Genomic DNA, 15574 nt, shown 5'->3' with positions numbered 1-15574 from the left:
CAAACAGTGGCCAAAACAATGAGACACCATGGTATCCATCAGTGTCCATCTAACTCAGAGAGAAAACTTCCCTCATAATATCAGTGTAAGGCATGTCATGATAGCCAAAGAGCAGGTGTTTCCTCTGTAGGTCATGCTGATATGATTCAGACTGATAGACTAAGGTCAAAGGGAAAATAGTGATCATCCAGTCTGATATCCTGCACATTGCAGGCCACAAAACCTCACCCACCCACTCCTGTAATACACCCCTAACCTCTGGCTGAGTTACTGAAGTCCTCAAATCATGATTTAAGGACTTCAGGTTACAGAGAGGACGGTGAAACAACACCCCCACTGCCCTCCCCAGCATCTCTGCCAATCTAACCCAGGGGAAAATTTCTTCCTGACAACAAATATGGCAGTCAGTTAGACCCTGAGAATGTGGGCAAGACCCACAAGGCAGATACCTGAGAAAGAATTCTCTGTGATCTGGAGTAGCTCAGCCTGATAGAAGGTGCCGTGTCCTTCTGAAGAGTCAATGCTTTGCTGTCAGACCCAAACAGAGAGATTCTCTCTCATTCCCAATAATTCCTTCTGTAGAAAAACAGTACAGGAAAGTAGTGTATTTTACTTGTCTGCATGGTGATGTATCAGATGGAATCAAGGTGAACCATATTCAGGTAACCAGGCAGTTTGTTGCAGATCACCAGTGTTCCCACAACTACAGACTGGGAACTTCTATATTAGAGGCTCAGCAGCAGTGAGACCTAATTGGATTCAGCCCTGCCCTTATCACAAAATAGAAGTCTAAATTCATCTCATTGTATTTCCCATTGTAGAGTCCTCCAAATTATCTGCTGTATTTAGTTCATAATAGGCTTCATTGGTGTTCTGTACCCCTACGAATCTGCTACCCACGTTAGATGTACTTTTCTCTTGAGTTTCCAGGAGCCAATGACTAATTCTTATCTCCTCTTGATACTCTCAGGACTGTTACTGGAATTGCCTCTAAAGTTGGTGCATCATTGCTAATATCATTTATCTTCTTTTCATAGGTGTGGAGATGGCCAATGGGGACCCATAAACCACACTCTTTGTATCTGTCTCCAGCACAGTATCTCATGTCTGAGCAGCCTTTGTTGTCAATGCTGATGTCAAGTGAATAATTCCACACTAATACCAGAGACTGTGTAATGATTGCCAGCATACCCTGGCTCAAAAAAAAAAAAAATCCAAGCCCTCCCAATACTATCAGAAGCCACTTTAGGCAACAGTTCAAAACATCAACCACCAACCTTTCCTCCCCAGATACTGCACAGGAAAACTATCACTTTCAATTATAGGTTAAAGAGGTTAAGAGATATGATTTCTTCTTAGTTCAGGAAAGTCCAGAGCATTTAAGTGTTAGGGAGTATTTTTTCTCAGCTGGACCAGACTTCAAAGTCCTCAGTAAGACCCTCAGTGAGGAATCAGGAAAATTCTCACTGATGTCAGTGTGAACTCTGAATAAAAATTGATGTCGGGATCATGAAAGTTTCTCTCATGTGGGTGAGCATTTACTCACTTGAGTATTCATCTAAACTGAGTAAATTCTCGGCATCGTGAGGGAGGCTTGCAGAGTCTAATCCTGAAGAACTACTTCAGGATTTGATTTGTTGTGATTTTGCTAAAATCAAATAGCATCATTCCCCTTAATTCTCTGATCAAAGACAGGAACGTAGGTGCCCCATCTCTGTGCCCCCTAAGAGCTAGAATCAGACCTTGATAATACCAAGCTAAAGCATCCAGTCTTATTGACTAAGTGAAACTCAGCACTGCTGTATAGCTAAATGACTCTTGCATTTTAAATTGCAATTAGATCCCAGTCATGCAAGATGATTGCAATAGTTGGTCAAGTAACAGAAAAAAAGAGTCTTTAATGCTAGTATTTGCTAAATAAATTATTTGTTCATTATATAGGATAATTAATATTAATAAAACTCTGAGTTCCTGTAGAATGCTTAGAGCATTTGATCAGCATAGAGAGCTGTCTGAATATGGCAAAACATAATTTGTCACAAAGTATTTTACGTAAATAAACAAAATTATCTGAATAATATATTTGACCAGCTGTTCTTGTAAAGTGCTCACTGCAGCTGTATGTGGGGGGTCCACGGCCACCTGGGTGAAAGAAAAGGGGTTGTTGCTTTTTTAATGGCTCCCTGGGCAAGTGGTAGCAGAGAGGTAGGAAGGGAAAAGTTTACCCAGACAGAGTGGGTAGAAGCAGGAAGCAGCTGGACCAGGTGCGGGGGGACTGCCCGTCCAGCTGACCAGAAAGGGGTGATGATAATTATACACAGTACAGCCCCAAAGAATTTCTCTCTTTCACCTGGACCGAGCTGCTGGAACCAGAGGGGGCAGAGGGGTTAGATTATACTGTCTCAATTTAGTACAACTAACTTGTGGAAGATGTCCAGTGCAGGTTCTCGTTATGGAAGGGATTTAATTATTGGTTAAAATAGATTGGAAAAGCATTTAAAGCAAAGCGTCCCTTAAGCAAGGGCTCAGGTAATGCCCAGGTTTACTGTATTTCACATATTAAAAATCTGGATTCTGAGCAATCTTTTGAGAAAGCCAAGTGCTGCCCAAATGAAGTTGACAGCTTAGACGCAGTTTTCAAAACAAGAGTTATTGGTTAGCATGCTGGAGTGAGTTTGCCCTGTGTTTACCATCTGTTTCCTGGAAGGTAAAGTGTAATCAGATGAATCAGCGTTCATGAAAAAAAACCACGGGCTTTAAAGTTTTTAGGGAGGGAGCATATGGGGGATTTCTTTATTCTTAGTTTGTGATGTGATTTGATGTGACAGCTGGTGGTACCCAGTTGGAACAACAGCTGGGAATGGTCATGTAATGTTTTCTGGACTGTATAACACAAGCCAGTAAACTTTGTCCATCAGCCATCAGTCACCTTTCCCATAATTAGTTTCATATGCACTGTCTAAGTACACGGAGAAGTCTCAAGAGTCGGACATTCTAAAATAAAACTTTCCTACATCCCAAGCGGAAATGGATTTGTCCTGTTTCTTGTTGCTCTATTTTATTGCTCTCCAAAGCTACAGCAATCTTTAATGACACTCAAGAAGCTATTTTCAGAACAAAAATGTTTGCATTTTGTGTCCGCTGACAGACCAGCAACAGAAGTTTCCGATTGTGTCAATTCTAAAGCCAAATCCTTCTCATTTTACTCAAGGACTTGTCTCGTATTCAATTAATAGTCTTGACTTCTGTCGCTATGTAGGGCTCTTGATGTATCTGAACTCTGGCTAAGGCCACTAGAACAGACAAACTCAAGGACAATTGTGCAGCATCCTATACTCGGCCTACTGGTAAACTGGTCTGAATTGGTGACTTAGTAGTCTGAGCAGAAGGTTTGGAATGGCTGGATTCCTTGGAATCACAGTTACAGATGCAAGATGGGTCAGTTCTTCCCTTCATTCTTCTAAGGTAGCTCTGTGCATCATCACCTCCTCTGCCACAGCAGTGCATGGATTCCACATTGGCAATGTAATAGTCTCATGACGCTCTCTCAGAGCTGTGGAACACTCTTAGAGGATTTCAGGGCAGCCAAACTCTAGCTGGGCTCAGGTGGAGCCACACTGCCAGGCTGCTCAGGAGAGAGGGGCTCTAAGCCAGTGCATGGGCACAGAATCTTCACCCTGATGGACCTGTACCTTCAGCATATTCCCTTAAGATCCATTCAGATCTCAGAAGATTAGAGGACCAAGACCCCAACCTCTTCTGCATCCCCTATTCCCAATGAAAGAACTCAAAGAAAGCCCTATCCCCTTTCCCAGGGTTCCTTCCTGTGGGATTTTATGCAGGAGGGGGAAACCTGCCCCACATGTTGCATCCCACACAAAGGGGTTTTGTGGTATAGCATTGGAAACAAGCATACATTATAAATGAACAATGTCTAGTGATTGCTGCTAAATTCAGGAAACATGTTCCCCATTTGACCTAGTACCTAGATGCCTTTGTATACCTCAGTCATGCCCCATGCCATGCAATGTGGGTGAAAGCCACATGAAAGCTTTAAATAACAACTTTGAGAAAAACACTTTGGAAAGGCTTTGTTTTGTCTGTTTTGGTGTACTTGATTAATTTGTTTGTTCCATGTATAATTTTTCCAGCCCCTAGCTGCTGACCACCATCATATTAACCAAATTGATGCCTCAATCTGAGGAGGCAGAAAGCAACTGTTCACTTTGGTTCCAAGTGGATGACCTTGAAAGAGGCAAAAACATAATAATATGAATGCCTTCAAAAACAAAGAGAGCACCACAGCTTCAGACCTACTGTATATACAACTTCAGTTATCTGTTCTACAAACACGATAAGGTTTCAAGAAGTCTAAATTGGCAAAAGCTTTGCTGCATAAAGTGGGATAAATTCTCAGCTGCTGTAAATCAGCGATATGCAAATTTACACCAGTTACGAATCTGCCCTGCTCAGCATTCCTGCTTCTGCTGATAAATCTTCAGAGAAACAAACCTTCTAACATTCCAAAGAAGAATGGGTTCAGTTAAAAATATGGGATACGTACCGAGCAGATACCAATGCAAGGAAAGTACATTTTAAAAAGCTATTTATTTGTTGTGATGGTTTACTAGATCTTGAGGTATCGTTCGATCCCATTTTAGCCAACATAAACATTTCTGTCCCCGGAGAAATCCAAGACTCATCAGTGAAGCAGTAAGACTTTTCTGGCGTTAATTTTCTTATAGTGAGGCACAAGGCTAAAGGCTGAGAGACTTCGGCTACTCAGGTACTTCAGAGAAATGAAACGCTCCAGGCAGTACATAACTGTTATGGAATAGACATTATAAACAAAACAAAGTAAAGGAAAAGGTCAGGCCCATGAATTTACGTGGGATTACTGTTACTGGTTTGACATCATTGCCACACATTAAACTCCATTTGTACTCAGAGTTCTAAGGCCATTTCACAATCTTAATAACACAGTATGAAATACAGCAAGACAGCTGTGCCACAGAGTATGTCACTGAACTAAAGAACTGGGACTCATATTAGAGTTTATGTTTCCACGGAAGCTGCACTTTTTACTGCTTCAAAGCAGGCTGAATGCCAGGCGGGAATTTTTTTCTGTTTGTTAAAGAAAAAAAAACATTAGCAATAAACAAATCTCTGTTTATCAAATAAAAATAAACAGAAAAGGAAAACTCCTTATTAGAGTTTTATGCTGTAAGCCCTTCTGCCATTTCCTCACACCACTCCTCCTCTTTCTCATTCTAGCCTGGTTGGCTGCCAGTAATTGATGAAGTCCTGAGTCTGGGTGAAGAGAACGTTAATGAATCACAAAAAAAAAAAGGGGGGGGGAAGAGACATGGGTGACTGTAGGGGTTGAGAAGATATAACCATGTTTTATAAAGCACACTTCCCCCGCACCCGCTTTTGCCTGACACACACAATCACTCATTCCAGCAGCAAACCTTCTCTTTCGAAGTCTTGGCCCTAGCAGCACTTGAATGAGCTGTTTCCATTTAAACACCTGAAAGGCAGCAATGAAACAAAACAACTGCACGTTTTATAGAAGTTCACCGATTGCTTAAAAAGCTTTTTGCCCCACCAATGTGACCTGGTTCTTTTATCTTGATGAGGATTTCCCCCTTCCTTCCCCAAAGTGAGATCAATGAGAGTTTATTGTCAAGGTCTTAATTTCTAGCAACTCATATCAAATGTAACACAGCAATAAACAACATGTGATTCTGAAGCCGCAGGGTAGGCTTTGCAAGAATGTATCAGATGTCTTTAAATGCAATATGAAGTAACCATCCTATACTTTGAATTTGCAATTGTGCTAGGGTTGTGTTGATGGAACTGGGATAGTAAAAATCAGATTGCGAAAATTAGCCTGGAAATTTTTCTCATCTGGGAAAAATTAAAGCCCCAAATATAGTCATTCTGAGGCCTCTGTTTTAATGAACATTGTCTTTAAAATGTGGAATATTATTCAGCAAAAAAACAGAAGCATCACATATCTGATTGTACCTCAAAATATGTGAAAAAGTAGGGCAACAGGATTTTCTGTCACATCATTTGCAAGCAAGAGCATTGATCAATCAGTGTGGGTTGCTTACTTAGAGCCTGCAAGATGCCTTCAATTCCTAAGTGACTTTGATGGAAGATGGGGCCAGATTCTGCTCATATTGAAGCAGAATTACTATGTAACAAAAATATCAGCCACGCTGATGATTTACTGGTTCAAAGCCACCAGAGGAGGAGAAGAAAATAAAAAACATAATTAAAAAGAAAAAGGAGTGATTGTTTTATTTTTAACTCTCTTTTTCTTGCACTTCCAGTAAACAATGCAGAGTCAAATGGTAACCATCAAATGCCAGAACCACAGCAAGGATTTATGAAAAAAGCATGTGACATTTTAAGCTTTCAACTAGACAGACAATAAAAGCTTGCTACTACCAGATTGACAACAAACATAGAAAACCAGAATGCACAACTTAACCAGAAACTTCCTTTTACAGGACTGGACATTCATAATGAATAGAGAAGCATAATAGGACTAGAATTGTTACAGAGATCTTGGTAAAATACAAAGTTGCCTTTTTTTAAAAATAGATCAGTACATCAAAGTTATGCATACTTACGGTATAAGAACATGACATATCATCAGTAATACCTAGCAGTTTCTTTATAATGAGTTTTTCATTTGTAGATCTCAAAGCACTTTACAAAAGGTAAGTTTACACCATTTTACAGATGGAGAAACTGAGGCAAAGAGTAGTTAAGTCTTGTTCAAGGTCACACAGCAAGTCAGTGACCGCGTGGAGTATGGAACTAAGGTATCCTGATTTCTAATCCACTGCCCAGCCTAGTCTACTGCTGATGTTATATTATCATACAAGCCAGCCAACTGCAAAAAAAATATAGCATAGTTGCAAAGCAATCAAAATAATAAACAAACACAGCAAGGAGCCAGTTCCAATACAACAAATATGTTGGAGACTTCAACAGTGACAAAATCTATTTTCTATCAATAGTTATGTTTTCAATATTTTACTGTAATTAACAGTATAACTTTACAGTGATTTGACTTCTGTTGGAAAATACAGCTTGTAGGCAAAATCAGCTTGTGTGCTGCTGGTATATATTTTAAAGCAACTGGATTCAGGAGTAGAGACCATAAAAGCCTGGGAAGTTATTTTCCTTATCTTCCACAACTGCTTGAAGTGCCTGTTTTCTTGACAATGCGTTGAAAGGAAATAACATGTCCTGAAAACTGAAACTGAAAACTAAGGGCTCAGTCCTGGAAATACTGAGGCTTACTACTATGAATAGTTCTTTTGGCTTCTGTGAGACTCCCACGGCAGTGATTCCTATGGCTGAACCCTGCTAGAGAAAGTACTCACACTTCACCAACAGGGAACCATTCTTTTTGGAGTGACAATCTACATGTACAGTGCACAAATCACATTGTAGACTCTCACATGTCGAGTCACATTCTGAATCTCAACCTGCTCCCATTGAAGTCAATGGGAGTTTTGCCACTGACTTCAAGTGGATCAGGAATCAGATCCTCCATTTTTTATTTTTTTTCTTTTGGTTTGGAGACCAGAAGGTACCGATGAACCAAACAAGAAACCACCATCACCACCAAGAAAACTAACCCAGCAATCACTCTTCCCTCAAACAAATAATCAATCCAAAATGAAAAATCAATCCAAACAATATCCCACTCCTCACAAAAATACCAGTCTTCGTATCCCTCCACAAATGCCTGAGGGAATAGACAGACTTTGCAGCAAGCCCAGAAGGTCAACAGATCTGCCCCCACAATACAAAAACCGGCCTGAAGTTCTTCTCAATCTCAGATATGTGTGGGCAGGCCTGGTTAATATGTCTGGGTTCCAGGTCCTGGACTGGGGTGTGCAGTCGACAGGTGGCAGGCTGGGGCATTGTCAGGGCTTGAGGGGTTGGGCCACATTCATGGTTCCATGTGGTAAGATGGATCAGACCACAGTCATCACTAAACTTGTCTGGGAGCAGGACCATCGGCACTCAGGAGTAAGAACTGGGGTTGCTGGTGATGCCGCCTTGGCTTGTAGGGCTGCATCCTGCACCTGCAGGGTGGACACCTGGACCTGCAAGTTCTGTATGCCACCCCCCTCCACTAACAGCTCTGACAGAGGGAAAATGGCCTGAGTGGGTCCATGCTAGTGATGTGGGACCCTAGTCTTTGTATTGGGCTGCTCAATCTATAGCTGATCAGGCCTAGTGGCAGAAGTGAGAGTTCAGCCTACCAGTTAGAGCTGGGTCCAGGGTTGGCAGAGTCCAGGAAACAAGCAGAGGGTCAGTAACAGAGGGACAGAAGCCAAATGCCAGTTCCCGGGGTAAACCAGAGTCAATAGCCAGAGGAAGAGTGATGGATCAGTACCAGAGAGACAGAAGTCAAATGCTACAACCAGAGAGTGAACCAGAGTCATAAGTCAGAAGTAGAGCCAGGGATCGAAGCTAGAAGTTTGAAGGCAGAGGGGAGCAGGGGCTAGAGCATAGCTGGAGCAGAAACCGGAACAAGGGCTGGAACAAGCAGGAATGGGACTGGAACAGGTTGGCCCAAGGCTGGAACAAAGCAGGAGCAGGGACTGGAAAAAGGGCAAGTGCAGCTGCAGGCATGGTAAGTTTTGAGAAGCCGCTGATCTGCTGTGGGCACCAGGCTCATAAGCAGGGCTGCTAAACCAGTGGCTGTGTCCGCTCTGTCAGTTCCAAGGCAGTGCCGCTGGACTCATTGGTTGTCTAGCAGCACAGTTAGTCAGGGAGCAGGCCAGCAGCTGATCCTAGTTGCTCTAATCCCCGACAAGGTGGCACACTGAAGTTTTGCCTCAGGCGGCAGATTGTCTTGAGCATCCTCTGAGTATCACATAGGGGAGAGAGACAGACTGTCAAACTGGCAGGTCCCAGGTCACTTATGACAATGCATTTTGGAAGGCAAAGGCAGCCAAGGGCTTGATTCAAAGGCTATTGGAGTCAACTGAAACACTCCCATTGACTTTAATGGGCTTTGGATCAGGTCCCTTGACCAAATAATGAAACTCTGGTGTCATGTGCTCCCAGGAAGATAACATGTAGCCCATCACATTTTGCACTAAGTGGTCTATCTTCAGCTACCCAGTGGACTTAAAGTTTAGTACCAAACAGAGTGTACTGTTGTAACCTAGTCTTAAAATGACAAAGGGATGGATTACAGTAGCCAGATCTGCATTGAAAGAAATGGTTGCAACATCCTAGCCAGAAGAAGAAGACGACAAACTGCTGCTGGTCACTGCTTCTATATGACTGTCTAAGAGCAGCTAGGGATCCAATGGTATCTCCAGATTGCAGACTCTAGTAATAAATGACAGAGACACCCCTCAATCAAAGGGGCTGATCTTCCTGTTGCTTTCCCAACATATCATTATTACCCCAGTCTTATCCAGACTGAGACCAATAGAAGGTAGCCCTCATGCATTTCTCTACACATACTCACACCCCAAATATTGTCATCTTTTCAACATTCAGAACCAAATATGCACAACTACAAATCTGGCATTCAGACACAAAGTTAAAATTTAAATAAATTCAGATTTAAAGTGCCATTTACAAACTAATACAGCGAAAGATGAAAATATCCCCAAGCTCTCTGCTAGTGCTTGCATTGCAAGAAAGAATCTGGACTGAAGCCTCCTGAAAAGTACAATCAAACCAAATCACCCCACAAGTGAGGAACAACTCATTACCTGGGTCATCTCTAATGTTGAAACTGAGCTGTTGCCCCGGACACTGTGCTTTTGGGGGCTCCTCATCTGACGATAACATTCCAACCCTTCCCTCCAAATCATGCCCACACCTGCTGCTGCTGCTGGCTCAGCACTGTGACCTAATCACCACTTTGAAAGTGAAATTTGAATCCCATCCCTCCCTGGTCCCTTCCAATGGTAGCAAGCTTTTGACCCAATTCACCTTCACAGCTGTCCAAACCTTTTTCCTTCTCAAAAGCTGACAACATGCCATCCATATCTGAACTGAAGATTTTTATCCTCAGATTTCCCCTGATGACAAGCACCTCAAACATGTTCATCTGTCAAATCTTTTTGATGCAAATGTGCTTGGCAGGTAACTGAAGTCCTCCTGCTTTCCATGTATCCTACTACACACTAGCCCTTGTAAAATGTAAGGCCAGCTATGCTCACTAATGAATATTAAGGGTAAAACTATTAAGGGGGAAATTATTCTAATAAAGAAATCATATGGACTGTAGGATTTAGAATTGGGTTGCACCAAGGAACCACTCTCTCCTCATTCAGCTCCCTCCTTAAAACTCACTTCTTCTGCAAAGCCTGGCAACACTATTCCATCACTATTACTGACCATCTAGGACACCTGGATAAATGTTTATAAAAAAGAGATTTTTTAAAAAGTTACTAACATTAAATCAATAAACCAAACAGCTTTTAACTCCCCTCTCCAGGAAACACTGTACTCCCAAAGGGTGGCATCCTCCTCTTTTTGTACACTATTGTCCTCCCTAACACACACTTATTGTCCACCATCCACTATATAGTTTTAGTGGACGGGGGTTGGCCTACTTTAAGGGGTGAATCCTACAAACATGAATGCACATAAGTAACTTTACCCACACAAACAGCCTTGCTGATGTCACTAAACTAAGTTTCTCCACCTGTGTCAGTATTTGAAGGATCAGGTCATTAGATTGTAAATCCTTTGGGGCAGATATGTTAGGCTTTATTCTGATCATGTTGGTGTCACTCAGAGGAATTCCCTTAAAGTTAGTCAATACATACCCATGTAAAACTGATGCAAGGTCACAATCGAGCCTCTCATCTTTTTAAAGTGCTGTGTACATCTGTGACACTATATAAAACAAAATACAAGAAACATTCAACATGAACAGTTTTGTAAAATTTCCAGTCTTTGACAAGAGGTTTACTGAAATAATGCTGCAAAGCTCCTCATGGCTACTGAAATAATGCTGCTACGCTCCTCATGGCAAGTGCATGAAACTGAACACATCAAATCTCAATTAACCAGCTTCCTTTTGACCCAAAGAGAAGGCCCATCTTGCAGTGTAGCAAAAAATGTTGCAAGGATTGAGATTTTACAGGCAGAGAAGAACTTTGAAATCAAAGCTATTTGGCTAGTACACATAGCAAATTGAAACCTCATCCCATTTTAGACCTTTCCCAGGCTCTCTGAAACCCACTTCTTTTAGTCCTAATTGTGTTTTGAAACAACAGTTTATGGTGAAGATGCCCAACACATATTACCAACTACTAACATATGTCCTGTGCTTGGCCAAACACAAGGAAATTTGGGGATAACATTCTGTGAATAATCAACACCATCATTAATAAGACAATCCCTACATCTTCTGTTTTTTGCTTACCAATACATTTTCCAAAAACAAGAGAATTTTCTTATGATAGTGCTAAATGGAACACATTAAACTGAATAATGGTTAAGAACATAACATTCCTGAAGGACAGTTTTGTCAGTGTGAGAATGAATCTTAGATCTTAACACAAACAGCTGCTTGTGAAAAAAAAGTCATCTATAGTACAGCGTCTAGCACAATGGGCCTTAAGGTACTGCTCTAATACAAAGAATAAATAATACTAGGATAGTTTGGAAAAATAAATAAGATACTTTGTTGAGATCTGGAAATCATTCATAAAATACTCAGTAAAAAGAGGTGGTCAGACTAAACTCCAAAAAGGATGAGGAAAAGGGGAGGGAGGGGAAAGATTTAGTCAGCTAACTTTTAACTGAACACGTCTTATGTGTACTTCATCATTTATGGCAGCATCTTATGAAGTGTGGGGCAGTGGTAGCTGGGGAATTGCAGACAGACTTAACTCAATTGTTCTGAGTCTCACTTCTCTCTCTCTCTGTATGTGTGTGAGCATGCATGTGCATGTGTAAGTAAAAATATGAATGTGAAAACATGACCCAAGTATAACCAGTGCAGTAATGTCTGCCTGAGTTTGCAGAGAGCCTGGAACAATAGCTCTGAGGCATAAACTACCCCGTTTATTTTAACTGGTGCTTATTCAGCTGCCAGTGTGGATATTTCAAATATCACATTGTTCATTTTTTAGCTGTTCATCAAAGCATGCAAGAAAGAGAGGAAATATCATAGTCTGAAACCAATTGCCCCTTCCCCACTTACTCCCACCATGTGGCATTAAAACTCTCCTCTACTCTGAATGACTGCTCATTTGGGGTTTCTTTTTCTTGAATGGGAGCTCAAAGTTTAGGAAATGGCAATTTCAGAGATAAAGCCCAAAAGGCAAGTACCAAAGGTGAAGCTGAGGATACTCCCAGCTCTTAATCAAATGTTATTCCTATTATAAAATGAAAACTTGTGTGGGGGGGTGCCTTTTGTTTGCTTTGACTTTTCAGACACAGCATGCAGGGATGTCATCAGCTAAACAAAAGTACACCATCCCCTCAACAATCAGCTCCATGGGGCCTATAGCCTTTGAATAGCAATTCCCTGTCATGAAGGAAGGGTGCCACACATCACATTTGGCCTTTTTGCAAAGCAGCTGGCAATGAATTTCTTACTCCCTCAATCCATGTCCTTCCTGCATCCTTGGGGATACTTCTTTTTAAGTTCACACTAGTGACCCTTATCTGAGATAAGAACCAATTATATTCTAATGAGAATTGTACCAATCAGAGAAGGGTGACAAGATAGAAGCAGTGAACCAAGATAGATGCAGAAGAGAACCTTGGTAGCAGAGAAATAATTTGAAAAATTATGCTTCATAACTACTAGGAAATAGACATATTAAAACATATTTGGTTAGTTTAGGGCATCTTCTCTGAAAACAATTAAGTACAATTTTCAACCGTCTCTAATTTAGTTCTGGTGATTTGGAATATTGTTCCTTCACTAGTGATGTCAAAATGAGTAGTTCCTATTAAGGTGCTGGTCCTGTGATTCACAGGCTCAGTAGAATGCATTCATGAACAATGCGTTGCAACATTGGAGCCTTCAGAACAGGGATGCTGTAGTTTGTGTTTAGTACAGCATGAGCCTATTGTTGATGCAAGAAGCAATGGTCTCAAGTTGCAGTGGGGGAGATCTAGGATGGATATTAGGAAACACTATTTCACTAGGAGGATGGTGAAGCACTGGAATGGGTTACCTAGGGAGGTGGTGGAATCTCCATCCTTAGAGGTTTTTAAGGCCCGGCTTGATAAAGCCCTGGCTCTGATGATTTAGTTGGGGTTGGACCTGCTTTGACCGGGGGGCTGGACTAGATGACCTCCTGAGGTCTCTTCCAACCCTAATATTCTATGATTCTATGATATATAAACAACAAATAATGATTCTTTAGAGTTGGACAATTAGCCCTTCAAAATAACTGCTCTCTTTTGAGATGACTTTTGGCTGCTTGATGAATGTTTACATTCCACACTGTCTGTATGCCATTCATTTCCCTGTACTTTCAGTCAAATTTTATACCCTGTTCATGAACTGTGTGAATCTATAATCTAAAAGAGCCTGGGGCTAATAAGAGGTGAAGAGCCACTTATCCTAATGCCCCTAAATAACAGTCTAATGGATTTCAAGAACATAATAGTGTATTTAGCTTTTGTTTGCTATATTACTACTTAAATTCCTCTTAAAGGCAAAAAGTTTATCCCATAAAAAGGAAAAAGATAAAGTACAACAAATGAACACCATTTCTTTTCATTTAAATTAAAGCAAATGGCCACACACTCCCCCTTTTAATATCTTTGGAGCAGCATTAACTGGTGTTTTATAATAATTTAGAGCCTGCTGCCCTTACTCACATGGGCAGTGCCAGCAAAGTGAGCTGGACTGCATGTGGGAGTGAGCACAGCAGAATAAGCCCATACTTCATTTATCAGGGGATTAGACAAAGCACATTTAATACATACAATGTTCAAATAATCTTTTGCCAATAAAAATGTTTTCTTTCTTTTTTCTCTCATTTTCCTCAAAATACTTGCTCTCATTTCTCAACTGATCAATAACAGATCTCATCCTAGATATCTCTGTCTAGGATTTATTGTCCACAGCTCCTTGTTTTCAACCATTTTCCTTTTACTTTTCACTTCGTCTCCTTTGTCTCTCTTTTGTTAGTCATGGTCCCTTTCTCTGGGAGCACACTGTTCCCACAACTTAATGAGTTACAGTTCTTGGCGGCACAGCCCTTGACATCAAATCAAATTCTGGTCATCTTAGCATTTGAACGTTGGACACTGCAACAGCCACTGAAGAAAACTGGGACCGTATATGTTACTTACTTGCTTTTATACACTATGGTATCAAATGAAGGTATTTCATTATATTACACAGGATATCAGTATGCTGCAAATATGCCTTCTGGTATTAATGGGAATATCTTTCAGCATTAGTTGCTTTTACTTCTGTTCTCTAATTCATTAGTTGTTTATTGCAGGCTATTAACAGCCTAAAGATTGGCTTTAATCCTTAGCCAGAGGATTTAAATAGCAGCCGCAGGTAATTACTCACTTTGAAATTTCTTCTCTTTTCTTCTTATCCTGTGAGGTGAAATTTAGGCTTCAAAGTACAGTAATAAATTATTTTTATCAAAGCATCAAAATTAGTAGTGAAAATGTCAAGAAGTTAATTTGCTTATTTTAAACACAAAAGATGGCAAGTACTTTTTCTTTTCTTTTTTAAACTTTTGACTCCAATTGCAGCCTTTGAAAGTTTGATACTGTTGCTACAAGATAGTTCAACAATTTATTTTTCAAAATTGTGTGTGTGAATTGAGCGGTACCGGAAGCTTCTTAGGCTTCTGTACCACCCAATGTGTGAGCCAATCCAAGATTGGTACTCTCTTCTGGTAGGACACACACACGAATCCGCACCTAGAAACTGACTGAAAAGCAGATCCTCTATTTTCAATAACTATTTAGAGTTTACTTACGCCATAGTAAGGTAGGGTGACCAGATGTCCCGATTTTATAGGGACAGTCCCGATATTTGGGGCTTTGTCTTATATAGGTACCTATTACCCCCCATCCCCTGTCCTGATTTTTCACCTTGCTATCTGGTCACCCTATAGTAAGGAGCATTTCTTACCTTTGGAGTGTCAAACTGATGGACAGTAAAGTGTTGCTCTGAGCACAATGGGCAGTTTTCTTTTAACTAAGCCAGAGGGCATACTTTTAAATGTATTCTACAACGCCTTTATTGTGATGTTTTCAGCTTCTAAACACACTGTCAAACAATTTCTCAGTAACATTTCATCATAAGTGGATATCAGGATTCAAATTATTTAGAGAGACCAACTCTTGTTACCAGTTTTCTCCATTTCACTCCCTTTGGCGGACACCTTTATGTTTGTTTGGATGAGTAACCTCTAACAAGGCTGTTGTTGAGACCATTTCTGGATTTGGCCAGCACTTTTGGTCTTCTCCCATCTGATCCCCGCTAGTAATAATCCAAAGTATGCAAATACTTGGGGCAGCTCTACACTACTGTTTAGTTAATTTAACTTACATCGCTCAGGGGTGT

The 15574-nt window shown here is 40.8% G+C and overlaps 1 long non-coding RNA gene across 3 annotated transcripts in view; it reads right to left on the bottom strand.

Moving 5' to 3' along the window:
• Nucleotides 1–1759: 1759 nt before the first annotated feature.
• Nucleotides 1760–15574, bottom strand: part of LOC122458722 — a 52729-nt gene continuing 38914 nt past the window's right edge. For 2 of the 3 annotated variants that reach the window (XR_006278912.1, XR_006278913.1), the window contains exons 3-5: nucleotides 10836–10905; nucleotides 5428–5530; nucleotides 1851–4245 (exon numbers count right to left, since the gene is read on the bottom strand). This is a non-coding gene — a long non-coding RNA (uncharacterized LOC122458722). Of the gene's footprint in view, nucleotides 4246–5427; nucleotides 5531–10835; nucleotides 10906–15574 lie in introns of all 3 variants that reach the window. The other variant, XR_006278911.1, reaches the window with a different exon arrangement.

Source organism: Dermochelys coriacea, chromosome 2 (genome assembly GCF_009764565.3).
Source record: "Dermochelys coriacea isolate rDerCor1 chromosome 2, rDerCor1.pri.v4, whole genome shotgun sequence".
NCBI lineage: Eukaryota > Metazoa > Chordata > Testudines > Dermochelyidae > Dermochelys > Dermochelys coriacea.
This window is presented reverse-complemented; position numbering and strand designations above follow the sequence as displayed.